Source organism: Rhinolophus sinicus, chromosome 4 (genome assembly GCF_057876585.1).
Source record: "Rhinolophus sinicus isolate RSI-liver-muscle chromosome 4, RSI-T2T, whole genome shotgun sequence".
In the NCBI taxonomy this organism is placed as follows: Eukaryota; Metazoa; Chordata; class Mammalia; order Chiroptera; family Rhinolophidae; genus Rhinolophus; species Rhinolophus sinicus.
Genome location: NC_142504.1, coordinates 59,221,576 through 59,244,395, shown reverse-complemented (window position 1 = coordinate 59,244,395; position 22,820 = coordinate 59,221,576). Strand labels below are relative to the sequence as shown.

The window sequence follows — 22,820 nt, the reverse complement described above, 5'->3', positions numbered from 1 at the left end:
TCAGCTCCTCCCCAAATCCTGAGTCCCATTGGTCAAAGTTTACTCCCCACATTTCTGGGCTGTATTACCTGACTCTTCAGGGCAGGCAGTAGGAGAGCCAAAGCCCCAGTGAGTCCACTCAGCCAGGACATGGGCCATGAAGCTGTTGCAGCTCCTGCTGAGACCAGCCCGTGAGTGTGGCTGTGACTTTCCGTTAAGCAAGTGTTAAAGTCTGGAGGGTGGAGTGGAGATAGGTAGGGTGAGGGAAATGGCGGGGAGGTGGGCTGGTCAATTCAACCATTGCTGGGTACAAGTTCCCCAAATTTTGTCACTAAGATATGTTTCTCACCATCTCTTTGTTTTACTCTGTTTTGACTTTAGCTTTACTTCCTGCTCTCAAGGTGACAAGAAGTCCTCTAGCAATTGCAGACATGTCTTATTCTTTCTCCATAGAGAAAAATTATTCGTTCTTTCAAAAGATCTGCCTCCTTTCACCCCAAAAAGACCTAGACTTGAGAGTTAATTGGCCCTGATTTCCCTGGAGCTGATATAGTGCCGTTTCCTGAAAGGGTCACTGTGAGCAGAAGGCTACATTGCAGCCTTGTGTGCAGAAAGGCTCTGGAAAGCAGCCCTTGTCTAGAATTGTGGGAAGAGGAAGATAATCTAGAGTGATGTGTGGTTGTCTTTTTGTGGGTGCTCCCTCAGCCACATGTACACACACACACTGGGACCTACTGTGGCTTGTTCTTCTCTGTGGCCCTAGGGTTGTCCTAGAAGCTGAGGACTGATTACTTACTTACTTACTTATGAATGAATAAATGAATGAACCGTTGTTTCCTTTACCACATCCAGCAGAAAAGTGCCTGAAGCCACAACCTGAGATTTATCTCCCCCAGCAATTAACGTATAACTTCAGTCGTTCCCTTACATGTGATTGAACGCTTCTTAAATCAATTTGACATCTTTTTATTTTAATAACTCAGAGAGTTGGGGTTATTAATACTATTTTAGAATAAGGAAATTGAGATCCAGAGAACTCAAGTGAGTTGCTCATACACTGGGGCCCAGGCTGGGTGCTAGGGGTCAGGGCAAGTCCCAAGAAGGGAAGGAAGAGTAGAGCAGGTATGGAGGGACTGCCAGTGAGTGACTCCTGAATTAATAGAAACTATCAAGGGAGGAACCTTTGAGCAAAACTGGACATGTTTAAATAGGAAACCCCATACAACTTCATAAATCATGCAAAGCTGTGTCAGAGAGTAATTCAACATTTCCCACTACTCAGAATTGTTCGATCATGTGGTGAGGCTTGTCAATGCCCAGTGGGATGCTGGGGACATCAAGGGAGATCAGAGCAGGCTGATTCTTGAAGAGCTCCCCAGTCTAGACAAGGAGCAGATGAATAAACAGACATTAAGCAAGCAGTGTCATGGGGCTGTGGCAGGGGTCTACCAGGGCTATGGATTTTACCATGGGAACAGAAGAGAGGGTGGTGGCCAGAAAAGGTGCTGCACTGTAAGTGACCTGTGAAGGGAGACACACCTCACACATGACACACATACTTTCTCTCACTGCTTAAAATGTTCTGGGGTTTCTTATCACATGTGGTATATATTTCAAAGGCTTTACCATGACCTATGAGACCCTATATGATCTGGTTCTGCCCATTTCTCTACCTCACCTCTTCGCACTTTCTCCCTCCCTCTCCCTGCTTCAACCGTACTGGCTTCTTTGCTCTTCTTGAACAGGACACTTTGTTTACACAAGGTTTTGCCCTTGCTGTTCCCTCTACTTATAACATTTTTGCTCAAGTATTCTCAACACGCTGGCTCCATCTTGTCAACAGGTCTCTACTCAAATGTCACGTCCTCAGAGAGCCTTTCTTACCACCTGTGTCTAATATCACCTCTCATCCAACTTCTATCACTGTTCCATAACACCATCTTATCATCTGCATCCCATTTATTCCTTTATGGACTTTTTAATTTAAATATTTGACAGTTAATACCAACTCATGGTTAAAACTTAAAGATTATATAACAGATGTGCACTGAAAATCTAGCTCCCACCCCTACCCCCTTCATTGGGTATGGTGGCTTTGTAGTGCATCAACTAAGCTATGACTACATTTCCTTCTCTTCTTTATATGGATCTGTATTCATGTTGGTCATAAGAGAACTTTACATGAGATTTGAAAGGCAAAAGTAAAACAGCTGTCATATGATTTACACTCTGAAAATCATGCAGGGTAGCAGACAGTGGGGCAGCTTGTGCATGGTATCACTGATCTGCTTGTCTGCTTGGCTTGGGGCAGCACCCAGACCCACATCTCCTGCAACCCTGATCAGAACTCCCCCTTGAGCTTCTCTGAATCCTGGCCAAGCATGTGTGCAGCTCTGTGGTGAAGGGCACCGGATTCGGATGCAGGTCACCCATGCATGGCACCGAAGTGGGATGTGAGAGACAGACATGGGTTTCAACTGGTCCATGTGAGTTCTACTTATGCTCATGGGGTCCACATCCAGCTTTTCTTCCTGATTGATGTTGGGCTCAACACTGGACACAGAAGCAACAGCCCAAATAGACTTTCTCCAACAAGTATAAGGTCTAACCCCAACCATTAATTCCTTATTCAGACTTCTCTGATTAAGTCTTAATTGATATACCAGATAATCACATGTTTTATTTGCTGAAGTATATTCTTATTCCACCCTCACTATTTTTTTTTTTTCAAAGAAGGGGACATATGTTATATAGTTTTCTGTATCTTGCTTTATCACTTAATACTATCTCTTGGAGATATTTCCATATCAATATGTAGAGAATTCTCTCATTCTTTTTTTATGTTAATAAATTGAGTTAATTTTAATTTTGAAAATATTTCCAAGAAGGGGTAAAGGGTGTAAGGTAAGGTCAGCCAAATCGTCTGTTATTGTTGATGGCTACTTGAAATGCTTCTTCCACTCTTTCCATTGTAGAATATTCAGGGAGGTAGAGGACACTAAAATATGTCTGTGCTCTTAAGGGATCTTTTTCATTCAGATTTTCAGGACAGCAAAATGTTATTTTCATGTAGTTTAAAACTTTTTCTTGAGAAATGTCTATTCAGGTTCTCTGCCCATTTTTTAATTGGATTGTTTGTTTTTTATTGTTGTTGAGTTGTATGACTTTCTTCTACATTTTGGATATTAGCCCCTTATCAGAGGCGTTGTTTGCAAAAATCTTCTCCCATTCGGTTAGTTTCCTCTTTATTTTGTTGATGGTTTCTTTTGCTGTGCAGAAGCTTTTTAGTTTGACATAGTCTCATTCATTTATTTTAGCTATTACATCCCTTGCCTTTGAGGTCAAATTCATAAAATCCTCTTTGAACCCCAGGTACATAAGTTTAATACATATGTTTTCTTCTATGCAGTTTATTGTTTCAGGTCTTATGTTTAGATCTTTGATCCATTTTGAGTTAATTTTGTACACGGTGACAGATAGCAGTCCAGTTTCATTCTTTCACACATGGCTTTCCAATTCTCCCAGCACCATTTATTGAAGAGGCTGTCTTTTCTCCATGGTATGTTTTTGGCTTCTTGGTCAAAAATTTTGTGTCCTTATTTATGTGGATTTATTTCTGGGTTCTCAATTCTATTCCATTGATCTGTGGGTCTGTTTTCCTGCCAATACCATACTGTTTTGATTATTGTTGCTCTGTAGTACAAGCTAAAGTCAGGGTGTGTGATACCTCCATTATTGTTCTTTTTTCTTAGGATTGCTTTGGCTATTCGGGGTCTTTTGTGGTTCCATATAAATCTGATGATTTTTTATTCTATTCCTTTAAAAAATGCCACTGGGATTTTGATGGGGATTGCATTAAATTTGTATATTGTTTTGGGTAATATGGCCATTTAACTACGTTGATTCTTCCAATCCATGAGCACAGAATGTCTTTCCATTTCTTTGTGTCTTCTTCAATTTCTTTTAAAAATGTCTTATCATTTTCAGTTTATAGGTCTTTCACATCCTTGGTTAAGTTTATTCCGAGGTATTTTATTCTTTTTGTTGCAATTGCAAAAGGAATTGTTTTTTAAATTTCTTTCTCTGAGATTTCATTATTGGTATATAGGAATGCAATGGATTTTTGTACATTGATTTTGCAGCCAGCAACTTTACTGTATTCATTTATGGTTTCTAATAGCTTTCTGGTGGAGTCTTTAGGGTTTTCTACACATAGCATCATGTCATCTGGCTAATATCCAAAATATATAAGGAACTCATATAACTCAACAACAAAAAAACAAACAGTCCCATTAAAAAATGGGCAGAGGACCTGAAGAGACATTTCTCCAAAGAGGACATACAGACAGCCAATAGACATATGAAAAAGATGCTCAACATCACTAATCATCAGAGAAATACAAATAAAAACCACAATGAAATATCACCTCACACTAGTTAGAATGGCTATCATCAATAAGACAAATAATAACCAGTGTTGGAAAGCCTGTGGAGAAAAATGAACCCTCATACACTGTTGGTGGGAATGCAGACTGGTGCAGCCGCTATGGAAGGCAGTATGGAGGTTCCTCAAAAAATTAAGACTAGATTTCCCATGTAACCCAGCAATCCCTCTCCTGGGTATATACCCCAAAAATCTGAAAACATTTATCCGTAAAGTTGTATGTGCTCCATTGTTCATTGCAGCTTTATTTACAATGGCCAAGACATGGAAACAACCAAAGTGTCCTTCAATAGATGACTAGGTAAAGAAGATGTGATATATATACATAATGGAATACTATTCTGCATAAGAAAAGATGAAATAGTGTGACTACGTGGATGGGTCTTGAGATTATTATGCTAAGCAAAATAAGTCAGACAGAAAAAGTCGAGAAGCGTATGATTTCACTGATATGTGGGATATAAAACTGAAAGCAACAAAGGAACAAGAAAAACAAATAAAGAAACAAAAACTCATAGACATAGACAAGAGTTTAGTGTTTACCAGAGGGTAAGGCATGAGGGGGTTGCTAGATGAGGATAAACAGGATCAAATATATGGTGATACAAGGAGAACTGACACTGGATGGTGAACAGGCAATGTGATATATAGATGATGTATTACAGAACAGTACACTTGAAACCTATGTAACTTTACTAACCATTGTCACCCCAATAAACTTTAATTAGAAAAGTTTTTGAATTGTCAGTTCCTGTAAGAAACACAATTGAATTTCTTCTTTTCCTTCAAAGTCAATCTGTTGTAAAGCCTTCCAGAACATCACTATGGCGGGATGTGAATGGTCATATCCTTGTTTGTAATGAGCATTATTTTCAAAAGTTTCCAGGTCATAGTCTGTATTTCCAATAATCACATACTTTAGTTCTTCAAGATGATGGTACAACTCAGTAATCGCCTTGTCACACACTTTGTAAAATCCTCTTTGAAATTCTTTGTAAGCTGCCTTTACAGAGATGTTCAAAATATAACTGACACACTTAGAAACACTGTTTGTTAGTCTGGTCAACAATTATGCAACTTCATTAGGAATTAAGTCTCCATCATTGTTGTTCCAATGCACATTCAAAAGGGTATAAAATACTTCTCCAAAGTCATCATTTTCATCATCCAGAAGTGTTGGCAAATTCTTTCCAAAAATAGAACTGAGTTCTGTAAAGTCTTCCAATGATGGTATTTGGTCTAAAAGTTTCTTAAACAGAGTCAGGGGAAAAGTGATGTTGGCAACATTGCAATTAAACAGGGAAAGTCCACATGGAACCCCAAAGAAGAAATACCTCTTCTTCTCAAATTTAGGCTTGATAGGAAACCAATTGTAGGAAGCCTTTTTAGGACACATGAACATCCCATATTCTGGCCGGGTCATCTCTTCAAACAGTGGACAAACTCTGCTTTGAGTTCTCCAAAGTCATGTTCAATTTCATCACTAAATGAAAGCATTAACTCACTCCTCAGATCTTCACTCTCCAATTCATTTAGCTGACTCAAATCACCCTCAATCAAGTGACTCTTTCTGACTGTTAAAGGTGGGCAGCAAAGCTAAACTGAACCCTCTGTGTTCCACAATTCCAAGCAACTACATACAAGCTCTTTTTTGTCCTGTATTTTTAAAAGTGAGTCTGCATATAGTAGTTGAATTTTTGACAGACTATCAAGATAAATGGAAAATGACTGAATATAAGAGGATATTGGGGAGACATCATCAAAATGGCAGCGTGAAGTGAGCCTCTGTAAAGCTCCCCTGGAATTTACAACGAATCGAACAACAGTAACTCCACAAAGGACTCCCTGCACAGCAGACAGGCAAGATGAAGAGGCCCACTACTGAACTCACCTACAAGTGGAGAATCGTGCAAGAGGGGGAGGGAAGGAAGAAGTGCGGAGACGGAGGCGCGAGTGTGCAGGACGCAGACCTAGCTCAGTGCTCCGATCTCGCTGCTTCCCAGAACTACCGCAGCTGCGGGAGAGGGAAGAACTCGGACTGCTAGGGCTCCATTTATGGCCCACAGGGCTGAGGGCGCAGCATATAACACAGCTGCACCCAATGCTCACAGCAGAGACCTCACAGAAAAGACTGAGGGAAGAAGGCTGAAAACGGTGGTTTAAGCCCTTACTGCCGCGCAGACAACGGACCTTAGGCACTGAGACTAGCCGCCCCCTTCTAACCCGCCCAGAGCTCGCCCCGCCCCCACCTGCCCGGTGCTAGAAGCAGAACAGTAGCAGTGTCAGATCAAAAGAACAGAATATTTGCAGTTCTGAGAACTGTGCACCGCAGACACAGATTCGCAGCCCAACTAGTTCCGGCAAAGGGGAGGGAGCTGTGGCAGCAGAACCCGCTGTGGTGGTGGTCGCCGCCATTGCTCTGGACCACCTCTCACTACTCACCCCGCCTCTGGCCCCACCTACCTGGGCGGATCCCTGCAGGAGTAAACAGAACTGCTGAAACACACGGGCTCTGAATCTGGTGCAGGAAGAGCTTTGGAACTTCAAAAACTCTCCGCATACCCACACGGACACTGCGCCCTGTGACCCAGGCGAACTATTAACAGAGGAGAAGCCCGTCTCCCAGGGAATCCCCCCATTGTGTGAGAAGCTGGAATAGTGCAGAGAACACATAGTACTACCATGTGAGAGAGAGAAAAGAAAAAGGCTGCAATCGGAGAAAAAAAAACACATTCTACCAACAAGTACTGGAAAACAAAAGAAAGACCTCTTCCTATTAACCTGTTGCAGAAGCCACTCCTGTAGATGTCTAGGAAGAGAAATAGTAAACCAGTAATCGCCATGAATAACCAAGGCAACAAGATAGCTCAGAAAGAAAGTGAAAAATCTCCAGAGAAGGCACTTAAAGATACAGAAATATGTGACTTAAATGACAGAGAATTCAAGATTGCAGTTCTGAAAAAACTCAACGAGATACAAGAAAACACAGATAGGCAGTTAAAGGAACTCAGAAACTCAATCAAAGAACAGCATGAGCATTTTACTAAAGAGATTGAAATCTTAAAAAAGAACCAAATAGAATTTCTGGAGATTAAGAACTCAATAGAAGAAATTAAGAACGAAATAACCACCTCAGGTAGTAGAGTTGAACAGATGGAACAAAGAATCAGTGACATCGAAGATAGAAACCTGGAAATGACACACATTGAAGAAGAAAGAGACTTGAGACTTGAAAGAAATGAAAGAACTCTACAAGAACTTTCTGAATCCATCAGAAAGAGCAATATAAGAATAATGGGCAGACCAGAAGGAGAAGAAAGAGAGAAGGGAACAGAGAATATATTCAAACAAATTGTCGATGAGAACTTCCCAAACTTGTGGACAGAACTGGATCCTCGAATCCAAGAAGCAAATAGAACACCTAATTACCTCAATCCCAACAGGCCTTCTCCAAGGCATATTGTATTGAAGCTGTCTAAAATCAACGACAAAGAAAGAATCCTCAAGGCAGCCAGGGAAAAGAAGACGGTAACCTACAAAGGAAAGCCCAGTAGATTATCATCAGATTTTTAAGCAGAAACTCTACAAGCCAGAAGGGAGTGGAACCAAATATTCAAACTATTGAAAGAGAGAAATTATGAGCCAAGAATAATATATCCAGGAAAGATATCCTTTAGATATGAAGAAGGAATAAAGACCTTTCCAGACATACAGAAGCTAAGGGAATTTTCTAATACACGACCTGCACTACAAGAAATACTAAAGGAGGCTATTCGACCACCATCAACAGGGACAATTTGTGGCAACCGAAACATAAAAAGGGGAGAGTAAAGGCCTGAACCGGAACATGGGAATGGAGAAAGTAAGCGTGCTGAAGAAAATGGAATACTCTAAATATCAAACTTTCTTTTACATAAACTTAAGGGTCACCACTCAAACAAAATCCAGAACTGAAATATATAGTGTAATAAAAGAAGAAACAGAGGGAAACATCATAGAATACCACCACACAGAAATAACAGACAGCAACAAAAAGGCAAAGAAACAATGGAGACATGGCCTTACCAGAAAACTAAAGATAGAATGACAGGAAATCCTCACATATCAATAATCACCCTAAATGTAAATGGACTGAACTCACCAATAAAAAGGCACAGAGTAGCAGATTGGATCAAAAAACTAAACCCAACCATATGCTGTCTGCAAGAGACACATCTCAGCTACAAGGACAAGCATAGACTCAAAGTGAAAGGGTGGAATTGACACTCCAAGCAAATGGTACCCAGAGAAAATCAGGTGTAGCCATAATGATATCAGATGAAACAGACTTCAGCATGAAAAAGATAACAAGAGACAAAGATGGACACTTCATAATGGTAAAGGAGACTACACAACAAGAAGCCATAACAGTCATCAATATTTATGCCCCCAATCGGGGAGCACCGAAATATACCAATCAACTACTAACAGAACTAAAGGGAGAAATTGACCAAAACACAATTATACTAGGGGACTTAAATACATCATTGACAGCTATGGACAGATCATCCAAACAGAAAATAAATAACGAAATAGCAGGCCTAAATGACACATTAGATGAAATGGACATAACTGACATATATAGAGCAGTTCATCCTAAAACATCAGACTATGCATTCTTTTCTAGTGTACATGGAACATTCTCAAGGATAGACCATATACTGGGACATGAAATCAGCCTCAGCAAATTTAAGAAGATTGAAATCATACCAAACATAACTCTGATCACAGGGCTTTGAAATTGGATATCAACTGCAAAAAGAAAGCAGGGAAAAACACAAATACATGGAGATTAAACAACTTACTTTTAAAGAACTTCCAGGTCAAAGAAGAAATTAGACGAGAGATCAAAAGATATATAGAAACAAATGACCATGAAAATACATCCTACCAAAATTTTGGGGATGCAGCAAAAGCAGTTTTAAGAGGGAAATTTGTATCATTACACGCCTATCTCAAGGAACAAGAAGACTCCCAAATAAATAACCTCCTGTTACACCTTAAAGAACTAGAAAAAGAAGAACAAGTGAAACCCAAGGTCAGCTGAAGAAAGGAAATAACAAAAATCAGAGCAGAACTAAATGAAATAGAGAACAAAAAGACAATAGAAAAAATTAATGTGCCAAAGAGCTGGTTCTTTGAAAAGATTAACAAAATTGACAAACCCTTTGCTAGACTCACTAAGATAAAAAGAGAGAAGACACTAATTAACAAAATCAGAAACGAAAAAGGGGAAGTTATCACAGACACCACAGAAATACAAAGGATCATCCAAAAATATTATGAAGGACTATATGCCACCAAATTCAATAACCTAGAAGAAATGGACAAGTTCTTAGAAACTTAGCTGAGATGTGTCTCTTGGAGACAGCATATGGTTGGGTTTAGTTTTTTCATCCAATCTGCTGATCCAAGGCTGAACCACGAAGAACTGGAAAACCTAAACAGACCGATCACCAGTAATGAAATTGAATCAGTCATCCAAAACCTTCCCAAAAATAAAAGTCCGGGACCAGATGGCTTCACTAGTGAATTCTACCAAACCTTCAAAGACAATCTAATACCAATCCTGCTCAAACTCTTCCAAAAAATTGAAGAAGAGACAGTATTCCCTAACTCATTTTATGAGGCCAACGTTACCCTGATACCAAAACCTGGTAAGGACAACACAAAAAAAGAAAACTACAGACCAATATCTGTGATGAATACAGATGCAAAAATCCTAAACAAAATTCTAGCAAATCGAATGCAACAATGCATTAAAATGATTATTCATCACCACCAAGTGGGGTTCATCCCCGGGGCACAAGGATGGTTCAACATCCGCAAATCCATCAATGTACTACATCACATAAACAAAATAAAGGACAAAAATCATATGATTATATCAATTGATACAGAAAAAGCATTTTACAAGATACAACATCCATTTATGATTAAAAGACTTAATAAAATAGGTATAGAAGGAAAATACCTTAATATAATAAAGGCCATATATGACAAGCCCTCAGCTAATCTCATAATTAATGGTGAAACACTGAAGCCCTTTGCTCTATGTTCAGGAACACGACAGGGCTGTCCCCTATCACCTCTGCTTTTCAACATAGTGTTGGAAGTCCTTGCCAGAGCAATCAGGCAAGAGAAAGAAATAAAAGGCGTCCAAATTGGGAATGAAGAAGTTACATTGTCACTCTTTGCAGATGACATGATGCTACATATAGAAAACCCTAGACTCCACCAAAAAGCTATTAGAAACAATAAACGAATACAGTAAAGTTGCCGGCTACAAAATCAACGTACAAAAGTCCATTGCTTTCCTATATACTAACAATGAAATGTCAGACAAAGAAATACAAAAAACAATTCCTAAAAAAATGCAGATGTGACTTCCGGAAAAATGGCGGCGTGAGGTGAGCCTCTGTAAAGCTCCCCTGGAATTTACAAAGAATCGAACAGCAAAAACTCCACAAAGGACTCCCTGCACAGCAGACAGGCAAGACGAAGAGGCCCACTACCGACTGAAATCACCTACAGGTGGGAGATTCGCGCGAGTGGAGGGAGGAGGAAAGGGAGAAGTGCGCGGAGACGGAGCCGCGCGGGCGCAGGAGGCAGACCTAGCTCAGTGCGCCGAGCCCGCTGCTTCCCGGAACTAACGCAGCTGCGGGAGAGGGAAGAACTCGGACTGCTAGGGCTTCGCCAGGGCCCCACAGGGCTGAGGGGACAGCATACAACACGGCTGAACCCAACGCTCACGGCAGAGACCTCGGAGAAAAGACTGAGGGAAAAAGGCTGAAAACGGTGGTTTATGCCCGCACTGCCGAGCAGAGAACGGAGCCTTAGGCACTGAGACTAGCCGCCCCCTTCCCCTCCCCTCCCAGAGCTCGCCCCGCCCCCACCTGCCCGGTGCTAGAAGCGAAACAGTAGCAGTGTCAGATCAAAACAACAGAAAATTTGCTGTTTTGAGAACTGTGGGCCGCAAACACAAATACACAGCCCAACTAGTTCCAGCAAAGGGGAGAGCTGTAGAAGCAGGACCGGCTGTGGTGGTGGTCGCCGCCATTGCTCTGGGCCACCTCTCACAACTCACCCCGCCCCTGACCCCACCTATCTGGGCGGATCCCTGCAGGAGTAAACAGAACTGCTGAAATATACGGGCTCTGAATCAGGAACATCAAAAGCTCTCCGCATACTCACCGGGACACTGCGCCCTGTGACCTAGACGAACTATTAACAGAGGAGAAGCCCGTCTCCCAGGGAATCCCCCCATTGTGTGAGAAGTTGGAATAGTGCAGAGAAAACAGCACTACCGTGTGGGACAAGAAAAATAAGTTGCAGTTGGAGAAATAATAAAACATTCTACCAACAAGTACTGGCAAACAAAAGACAGACCGCTTTCTATCAACCTGTTGCAGAAGTCACTCCTGTAGATGTCTAGGAAGAGAAATAGTAAACCAGTAATCGCCATGAATAACCAAGGCAACAAGATAGCTCAGAAAGAAAGTGAAAAATCTCCAGAAAAGGCACTTAAAGATACAGAAATATGTGACTTAAATGACAGAGAATTCAAGACTGCAGTTCTGAAAAAACTCAACGAGATACAAGAAAACACAGATAGGCAGTTAAATGAACTCAGAAACTCAATCAAAGAACAGCATGAGCATTTTACGAAAGAGATTGAAATCTTAAAAAAGAACCAAATAGAATTTCTGGAGATTAAGAACTCAATAGAAGAAATTAAGAATGAAATAACCAGCTTAGGTAGTAGAATTGACCAGATGGAGCAAAGAATCAGTGACATCGAAGATAGAAACCTGGAAATGACACAAATAGAAGAAGAAAGAGACTTGAGACTTAAAAGAAATGAAAGAACTCTACAAGAACTTTCTGACTCCGTCAGAAAGAGCAATATAAGAATAATGGGCATACCAGAAGGAGAAGAAAGAGAGAAGGGAACAGAGAATATATTCAAACAAATTGTCGATGAGAACTTCCCAAATTTGTGGACAGAACTGGACCCTCGAATCCAAGAAGCAAATAGAACACCTAGTTACCTCAATCCCAACAGACCTTCTCCAAGGCACATTGTATTGAAGCTGTCTAAAATCAACGACAAAGAAAGAATCCTCAAGGCAGCCAGGGAAAAGAAGACGGTAACTTACAAAGGAAAGCCCATTAGATTATCATCAGATTTTTCAGCAGAAACTCTACAAGCCAGGAGGGAGTGGAACCAAATATTCAAACTATTGAAAGAGAGAAACCATGAGCCAAGAATAATATATCCAGCAAAGATATCCTTTAGATATGAAGGAGGAATAAAGACCTTTCCAGACATACAGAAGCTGAGGGAATTTTCTAATACACGACCTGCACTACAAGAAATACTAAAGGAGGCTATTCGACCACCATCAACAGGAAGAATTTGTGGCAACCAAAACTCAAAAAGGGGGAGAGTAAAGGCCTGAACCGGAATATGGGAATGGAGAAAGTAAGCGTGCTGAAGAAAATGGAATACTCTAAATATCAAACTTTCTTTTACATAAACTTAAGGGTAACCACTCAAAATAAATCCAGAATTGAAATATATACTGAAATAAAAGAAGAAACAGAGGGAAACATCATAGAATACCACCACTCAGAAATAATAGACAATAACAAAAAGGCAAAGAAACAATGGAGACACAGCCTTACCAGAAAACTAAAGATAGAATGACAGGAAATCCTCACATATCAATAATCACCCTAAATGTAAATGGACTGAACTCACCAATAAAAAGGCACAGAGTAGCAGACTGGATCAAAAAACTAAACCCAACCATATGCTGTCTCCAAGAGACACATCTCAGCTACAAGGACAAGCATAGACTCAAAGTGAAAGGGTGGAAATTGACACTCCAAGCAAATGGTACCCAGAGAAAATCAGGTGTAGCCATAATGATATCAGATGAAACAGACTTCAAGGTGAAAAAGATAACAAGAGACAAAGATGGACATTTCATAATGGTGAAGGGGACTGTACAACAAGAAGACATAACAGTCATCAATATTTATGCCCCCAATCAGGGAGCACCGAAATACACCAAGCAACTACTAACAGAACTAAAGGGAGAAATTGACCAAAACACAATTATACTAGGGGACTTAAATACATCATTGACAGCTATGGATAGATCATCCAAACAGAAAATAAATAACGAAATAGTAGCCCTAAATGACACATTAGATGAAATGGACATAATTGACATTTATAGAGCACTTCATCCTAGAACATCAGACTATACATTCTTTTCTAGTGTACATGGAACATTCTCAAGGATAGACCATATATTGGGACATAAAATCAGTCTCAACAAATTTAAGAAGATTGAAATCATACCATGCATATTCTCTGATCACAAGGCTTTGAAATTGGATATCAACTGTAAAAAGAAAGCGGGAAAAAACACAAATACATGGAGACTAAACAACATACTTTTAAAGAAGGACTGGGTCAAAGAAGAAATTAGAGGAGAGATCAAAAGATACATAGAAACAAATGACAATGAAAATACATCCTACCAAAATTTTTGGGATGCAGCGAAAGCAGTTTTAAGAGGGAAATTTATCTAATTACAGGCCTATCTCAAGAAACAAGAAAACTCCCAAATAAATAACCTCATGTTACACCTTAAAGAACTAGAAAAAGAAGAACAAGTAAAATCCAAGGTCAGCAGAAGAAAGGAAATAACAAAAATTAGAGCAGAACTAAATGAAATAGAGAACAAAAAGACAATAGAAAAATTAATATGACAAAGAGCTGGTTCTTTGAAAAGATTAACAAAATTGACAAACGTTTGGCTAGACTTACTAAGATAAAAGAGAGAAGACACTGATTAACAAAATCAGAAACGTAAAAGGGGAAGTTATCACGGATACCACAGAAATACAAAGGATCTTCCAAGAATACTATGAAGGACTATATGCCACCAAATTCAACAACCTAGAAGAAATGGACAAGTTCTTAGAAACATATAGCCTTCCAAGGCTGAACCATGAAGAACTGGAAAATCTAAACAGACCGATCACCAGTAACGAAATTGAATCAGTCATCCAAAACCTTCCCAAAGGCAAAAGTCCGGGACCAGATGGCTTCACTAGTGAATTCTACCAAACCTTCAAAGAGGATCTAATACCAATTCTGCACAAACTCTTCCAAAAAATTGAGGAAGAGACAGTACTCCCTAACTCATTTTATGAGGCCAACATTACCCTGATACCAAAACCTGGTAAGGACAGCACAAAAAAAGAAAACTACAGACCAATATCTCTAATGAATACCGATGCAAAAATCCTAAATAAAATTCTAGCAAATCGAATACAACAATGCATTAAAAAGATTATTCATCACGACCAAGTGGGGTTCATCCCCGGGGCACAAGGATGGTTCAACATACGCAAATCCATCAATGTGATACATCACATAAACAAAATAAAGGACAAAAATCATATGATTCTATCAATTGATGCAGAAAAAGCATTTGACAAGATACAACATCCATTTATGATTAAAACACTTAATAAAATGGGTATAGAAGGAAAATACCTTAACATAATACAGGCCATATATGACAAGCCCTCTGCTAATCTCATAATTAATGGAGAAAAACTGAAGCCCTTTGCTCTACGTTCAGGAACACGACAGGGATGTCCCCTATCACCTCTGCTTTTCAACATCGTGTTGGAAGTCCTTGCCAGAGCAATCAGGCAAGAGAAAGAAATAAAAGGCATCCAAATTGGGAATGAAGAAGTTAAATTATCACTCTTTGCAGATGACATGATGCTATATATAGAAAACCCTAAAGACTCCACCAAAAAGCTATTAGAAACAATCAATGAATACAGTAAAGACGCTGGCTACAAAATCAACGCACAAAAGTCCATTGCCTTCCTATATACTAACAATGAAATCTCAGAAAAAGAAATACAAAAAACAATTCCTTTTGCAATTGCAGCAAAAAGAATAAAATACCTAGGAATAAACTTAACCAAGGATGTGAAAGACCTATATGCTGAAAACTATAAGACATTTTTGAAAGAAATTGAAGAAGACACAAAGAAATGGAAAGACATTCCGTGCTCATGGATTGGAAGAATCAACGTAGTTAAAATGGCCATATTACCCAAAGCAATATACAGATTCAATGCAATCCCCATCAAAATCCCAATGGCATATTTTAAAGAAATAGAACAAAAAAATCATCAGATTTGTTTGGAACCACAAAAGACCCCGAATAGCCAAAGCAATCTTAAGGAAAAAGAACAATAATGGAGGTATCACACTTCCTGACTTTGGCTTGTACTACAGGGCTACAATAATCAAAACAGCATGGTATTGGCAGAAAAACAGACACATAGACCAATGGAATAGAATTGAGAACCCAGAAATAAAACCACACAAATATGGACAGATAATTTTTGACAAAGAAGCTAAAAACATACAATGGAGCAAAGACAGCCTCTTCAATAAATGGTGCTGGGAGAATTGGATAGCCACGTGCAAAAGAATGAAACTGGACTGCTATTTGTCCCCATGTACCAAAGTTAATTCAAAATGGATCAAAGACTTAAGCATAAGACCTGACACAATAAACTGCATAGAAGAAAACATAGGTACTAAACTTATGGACCTTGGGTTCAAAGAGCATTTTATGAACTTGACTCCAAAGGCAATGGAAGTAAAAGCTAAAAGAAACGAATGGGACTATATGAAACTTAAAAGCTTCTGCACAGCAAAAGAAACCATTGACAAAATAAAGAAGCCACCAACTGAATGGGAGAAGATTTTTGCAAACAGTGCCTCTGATAAGGGGCTAGTATCCAGAATATACAAGGAACTCATGCAACTCAACAACAAAAAAACAAACAACCCAATTGAAAAATGGGCAGAGGACTTGAAGAGACATTTCTCCAAAGAGGACATACAAATGGCAAATAGACATATGAAAAAATGCTCAACATCACTAATCATCAGAGAAATGCAAATCAAAACCACAATGAGATATCACCTCACCCCACTCAGAATGGCTATCATCAACAAGACAAATAATAACAAATGTTGTAGAGGCTGTGGAGAAAAAGGAACCCTCATACACTGTTGGTGGGAATGCAGACTGGTGCAGCCGTTATGGAAGGCAGTGTGGAGGTTCCTCAAAAAATTACGAATAGAATTGCCATATGACCCAGCAATCCCTCTCCTGGGTATCTACCCAAAAAATCTGAAAACATTTAGAGATAAAGACACGTGTGCTCCAATGTTCATTGCAGCTTTGTTTACGGTGGCCAAGACATGGAAACAACCAAAATGTCCTTCGATAGATGAATGGATAAAGAAGTTGTGGTATATATACACAATGGAATACTATTCGGCAGCAAGAAAAGATGATATAGGAACATTTGTGACAACATGGATGGATCTTGAGAGAGTAATGCTGAGCGAAACAAGTCAGACAGAAAAAGCGGAGAACCATGTGATTTCACTGATATGTGGTATATAAACCAAAAACAACAAAAGAACAAGACAAACAAATGAGAAACAGAAACTCATAGACACAGACAATAGTTTAGTGGTTGCCAGAGGGTAAGGGGGGCGGGGGGTGGGGGGTGGGAGATGAGGGTAAGGGGGATCGAATATATGGCGATGGAAGGAGAACTGACTCTGGGTGATGAACACACAATGGGATTTATAGATGATGTAATACAGAATTGTACACCTGAAATCTATGTAATTTTACTAACAATTGTCACCCCAATAAATTTAATAAAATAAAAATTTAAAAACAAACAAACAAACAAAAAAACAATTCCTTTTGCAATTGCAGCAAAAAGAATAAAATACCTAGGAATAAACTTAACCAAGGATGTGAAGGACGTATATGCTGAAAACTATAAGACATTTTTGAAAGAAATGGAAAGACATTCCGTGCTCATGGATTGGAAGAATCAACATAGTTAAAATGGCCGTATTACCCAAAACAATTCACAGATTTAATGCAATCCCCATCAAAATCCCAAGGGCATTTTTTAAAGAAATAGAACAAAGAATCATCAGATTTGTTTGGAACCACAAAAGACCCCGAATAGCCAAAGCAATCTTAAGAAAAAAGAACAATACTGGATGTATCGCACTCCCTGACTTTAGCTTGTACTACAGGGCTACAATAATCAAAACTGCATGGTATTGGCAGAAAAACAGACACGTAGGCCAATGGAATAGAATTGAGAACCCAGAAATAAAATCACATAAATATGGACAGATAATTTTTGACAAAGAAGCTAAAAACATACAATGGAGCAAAGACAGCCTCTTCAATAAATGGTGCTGGGAGAATTGGATAGCTACGTGCAAAAGAATGAAACTGGACTGCTATTTGTCACCATGTACCAAAATTAATTCAAAATGGATCAAAGACTTAAACATAAGACCTGACACAATAAACTGCATAGAAGAAAACGTAGGTACTAAACTTATGGACCTTGGGTTCAAAGAGCATTTTATGAACTTGACTCCAAAGGCAATGGAAGTAAAAGCTAAAATAAATGAATGGGACTATATGAAACTTAAAAGCTTCTGCACATCAAAAGAAACCATCGACAAAATAAAGAGGCAACCAACTGAATGGGAGAAGATTTTTGCAAACAGTGCCTCCGATAAGGGGCTTATATCCAAAATATACAAGGAACTCATGCAACTCAACAACAAAAAAACAAACAACCCAATTGAAAAATGGGCAGAGGACTTGAAGAGACATTTCTCCAAAGAGGACATACAAATGGCAAATACACATATGAAAAAATGCTCAACATCACTAATCATCAGAGAAATGCAAATCAAAACCACAATGGGATATCACCTCACCCCAGTCAGAATGGCTATCATCAACAAGACAAATAGTAACAAGTGTTGGAGAGGCTGTGGAGAAAAGGAACCCTCATACACTGTTGGTGGGAATGCAGACTGGTGCAGCCATTATGGAAGGCAGTGTGGAGATTCCTCAAAAAATTACGAATAGAATTGCCATATGACCCAGCAATCCCTCTCCTGGGTATCTACCCAAAAAATCTGAAAACCTTTATACATAAAGACACGTGTGCTCCATTGCTCATTGCAGCTTTGTTTACAGTGGCCAAGACATGGAAACAACCAAAATATCCTTCGATAGATGAATGGATAAAGAAGTTGTGGTATATATACGCCATGGAATACTATTCGGCGGTAAGAAAAGATGATATAGGAACATTTGTGACAACATGGATGGATCTTGAGAGTTTAATGCTGAGCGATATAAGTCAGACAGAAAAAGCAGGGAACCATATGATTTCATTGACATGTGGTATATAAACCCAAAACAACAAAAGAACAAGACAAACAAATGAGAAACAAAAACTCATAGACACAGACAATAGTTTAGTGGTTACCAGAGGGTAAGGGGGGTGGGGGGTGGGAGATGAGGGTAAAGGGGATCAAATATATGGTGATGGAAGGAGTACTGACTCTGGGTGGTGAACACACAATGGGATTTATAGATGAGGTAATACATAATTGTACACCTGAAATCTATGTAATTTTACTAACAATTGTCACCCCAATAAATTAAAAAAGAAAAAGGATATTGGATGTCTACTGAAATTTCTGAGTTCATTTTCCAAGAGCACCTTCTGTATACATCACCATAAAAATCAAGCCAGTGTGTGAGTTAATTTACTTTGAAATTATTTTCAGGTAGTTGACATTTAATTTGGTCTACCCTGTGCAGCCTTTTCAGTATTTCTAAGAGAGCTTAATGTGACAGTTATTCTCAGTACTTTCAGTTTGATGATGCAGTTGAGCAGTGATGGCTTTTTCTAAACATCTGAACCAGTTTGGTGAAAGCAGATTCTTGCAGAGATGCCCAGTATTCCTCCAGAACCCCTGAAGATTTATCACTCATTTTACAAACAGCCTCTGCAAACGGAACCACCAGGCTCTCCCAGTTGGTTAAAATCATGCATCATGACACTCTAGGAGAAGGAAGAAAACTTCTAAAGTATTTTGGTGTGGAGAATGAAATGGATGATTTTTGAGCAGATTATCCCTGAGACATGTGGTTATCCTATTAGTAATCCAGTCCTTTTGGGTTAACTCCTTAAAGGTGTTTCTTGCTTTATTTAAGTCCAAATGAATAACATCATTTCTACAGCTCTTTCCTTTTCAAAACTTCCAGTCAGACAAGCAGGAGATGAAAATGTCTCTGATTTCCCTTTTTGTATTTTGCCACTGCTTAGTCCCCACATCAGCAATTTACCTCTTTACAATCCATTCAGTGTGGGAATTTTCGTCCTCAGGTTAACATAGGCATTTTCTTTTTTCATTCAGAGCAAAATGCTTTGATCCCTTTCAGCAGTCATTATTGACTCCTTTTCTGAGATACGGATTTCAATTTGAGTTCTTCATGTCAGGGCAATTTCATGGGAACTGGTATCAGCTGATTATGCGTTCTGCCGTTTCCTAGTTGTTGTTTTTCCAGGACCAAAAGAAAAGACCTTTCCCAAATCAGAAACATTGGCAAGTGTGTTCCACCTTCCACATGCTATCTGGGTCACTCTGTTCCCAAAGAGCTCAGTCACCAAACAGGGTCTTAACTCAGTCTGTGTTGAATTGTGACTGAATTGCCCATATCTTCTAGCATCAAAAGTAAACACTGGCCCATTGTGGGGACAGAGCCAGGAGTACAGTTTCCGGGCTCTCAGCCTCGCGTGGAAAAGTGCTGGCTCAGGTAGTAAATGGCCATCAAGTCATCAGATGGCCATCAGCTGTGGTTAATTGGCTGTCAGCTGTAACCAGTGAGCCATTGGCCACTAATATAACTGCCGTGGCTACACTAGCAGCGAATAGTGGCTAGCAAGCGTGGATTGCAGTTAGCAAGGGGTTGGTTGTTTGGTTGTTGGTTGGCAGACAAGTGGCTGGAAAATTGCGGATCATGTGGCTCCTGCTTCCTGTGTCTCCAACCCAGCTGCCAGCGAGACTATAGTGGTATGACTCCCCTATCCATGGCCCTATTGGGGTTCCTTTTTGGCCTCGCCATATCCTGCGTTCTTGTGCAGGGAGCAGGAGCTGAGACCCTGCATGACACCCATTGTCGTGCGGGGAGGCCTGCGGGGTCTCTGCTCCCGCTCCCCATACAAGAACGCAGGATATGGTGAGGCCAAAAAGGAACACCCACGGAACCATAGGTAGGGGAGTCATACCACTACGGTCTCACTGGAGGCTGGGTTCACTGGATGTGCGACCTGCTGTCCGTTTTGTCTGCAACCCACCGACGACTCCCTTTCACTCTCCTCCACTCTCCTCGGCTCTCCTTCGTAGCCGCAGCAGTTATATTAGTGGCTAATGGCTCAATGGCTACAGCTGACGGCCGACCAGCCCCAGCTGATGGCCATCTACTACCCGAGCCAGCACCCCTCCACGTGAGGCCGAGAGCCTGTAAACTACTTTCTGGGGCTCTGCCCCCACACCCATCCTTTGTGAGCAGGGTGATGTGAGAGCCACCACAAGCCAGAAATTAAAATTTCCCATTGTCCAGTGCTCCATTAAGGAAAGGAAAATCTTTATGTCTATGTGGCCCAGGCCTAGTTATCCAAAATCATTTCTTCCCCAAGAGTAAATGTTTCTGGATATAGATAAAGCCATGCTGTGGGCTTTTCCCACAGAAATCTGAGAAAAGGGGACTCCTGAGAGATGCTCCACAATCTGGTGTCAGGGGTGAGGCAAGTATTTTTCCAACTCTGAGCTGGTGGTGTAAATTCTGTCCCCATGCAAAAAGCTCACCTTTTGAGAGTGCAAGAGAATGATAATCTCCACATGTGATCTGAATTTTTTTTTTCTTATAAAGTGCTTTGAAACCTTGCATGTTCTGTATGATAGTTGTACTCAAATGGTTTTCCATCTGTGGATTGAATCAGCAAGTGCTCTGCTCCTTGGTCCATGGAATGTAACTTCATTTTTTTCCCCCTAACTTAATGCTCTTTGCTCCACTGGCAGCTGGTGCACCTGGAAGCCAGGCACGCCGTGCTCCAGCACTGCCACATGCCCGTGTGCAGCACGGCTGGCTCTTCACCTCAGCTCTCCCCAGCAGCACACTGCAGAGGCCCGCGGTGCAGAGGGCCAGGACATGGCAGGGGGCCACGGCTTCTCTCATTCTTTTTGTTTCCCCCTCTTCTTCTGCCTCCCCCCCACTGGTTCAAGTCTTTGTTTCTCAGTCTAGTTGTGTAGGACACAGCTCCCTGGCCCTTGCTGGTTGTTGTGCGGGAGACCCTGCTCGCTGCGCCATTTGTCGTGCAGGGAGGCCTGCGGGGTCTCTGGTCCCGCTCCCCATACAAGAACGCAGGATATAGTGAGGCCAAAAAGGAACACCCACAGAGCCATAGGTAGGGGAGTCATACCACTATATTCTCTCTGGCGGCACTATACTCTCACTGGAGGCTGGATCCACACTTGCCAGCCCAGCCGCCATCTTCTTGCTAGCCCCCATTCTTCTCTTTTTCTGTTAGCGTAGCCACAGCAGTTATATTAGTGGCCAATGGCTCACTGGTTACAGCTGACGGCCAACTAGCCACAGCTGATGGCCATGCAATCACAATTGATGGCCATTTACTACCTGAGCCAGCACCTGTCTATGTGAGGCCGAGAGCCTGGAAACTGCTTTCTGGGGCTCTGTCCCCACACTGGTATTATGAGCCTTGTGCTCCCCCAAGTTGAGGCAGTCAGTTGCCAGTTGTCGGTCAACCACTCACACAGCCGCTCACGATGGTTGCCAGCCACTCACGCTGGCCACCGGCCACTCATGGCAGCATACGGCAGCACACAGCAGCTCACGCTGTCTGCTGGCCACTCACACTGGCCACCGGCCGCTCATGGCGGCACACGGCGGCACGCCGCAGCCCCCGGCAGCTCATGCCAACCTCTGGCTGCTCACAGCAGCCGAGCTCCAGGGAGAGCTGTTGTTCACAATCTTAGCTGTAGAGGGCGCAGCTCACTGGCCCTTGTGGGCATTGAACCCACGGCCTTCGGTGTTAGGAGCCCGGCGCTGACCCCTCATTCTTTTTTTATAGTTACTACATATTATTCCATTGACTGGATGTACCATACGTTATTTAACCAGTTCCACTTTGATGGAAATTTGAGTTAAATTCTCATGTGTGCACGCACGCGCGCTTACATATGTGTTATTTACCCCAAAAATAGTAAGGCTCTTGAGACCAAAGGCCTTGTTTTTCTTATATCCTCAGCACCTAACAATGCCTAGCACATAATTTATTCTCAGTAAATAGTGTATTGAAAGCATAC

At 40.9% G+C, this 22,820-nt stretch overlaps 1 long non-coding RNA gene and 1 pseudogene across 2 annotated transcripts in view; one reads left to right on the top strand and one right to left on the bottom strand.

Moving 5' to 3' along the window:
- Nucleotides 1-5,158, top strand: part of LOC148758385 (uncharacterized) — a 44,205-nt gene extending 39,047 nt beyond the window's left edge. For both annotated transcript variants that reach the window (XR_016021115.1, XR_016021116.1), the window contains one exon: nt 361-5,158. This is a non-coding gene — a long non-coding RNA (uncharacterized LOC148758385). The remainder of the gene's footprint in view (nt 1-360) is intronic.
- LOC109437760 (E3 ISG15--protein ligase HERC5-like) lies at nt 2,835-21,164 on the bottom strand (annotated as a pseudogene).
- Between the last annotated feature and the right edge of the window lie 1,656 nt (nt 21,165-22,820).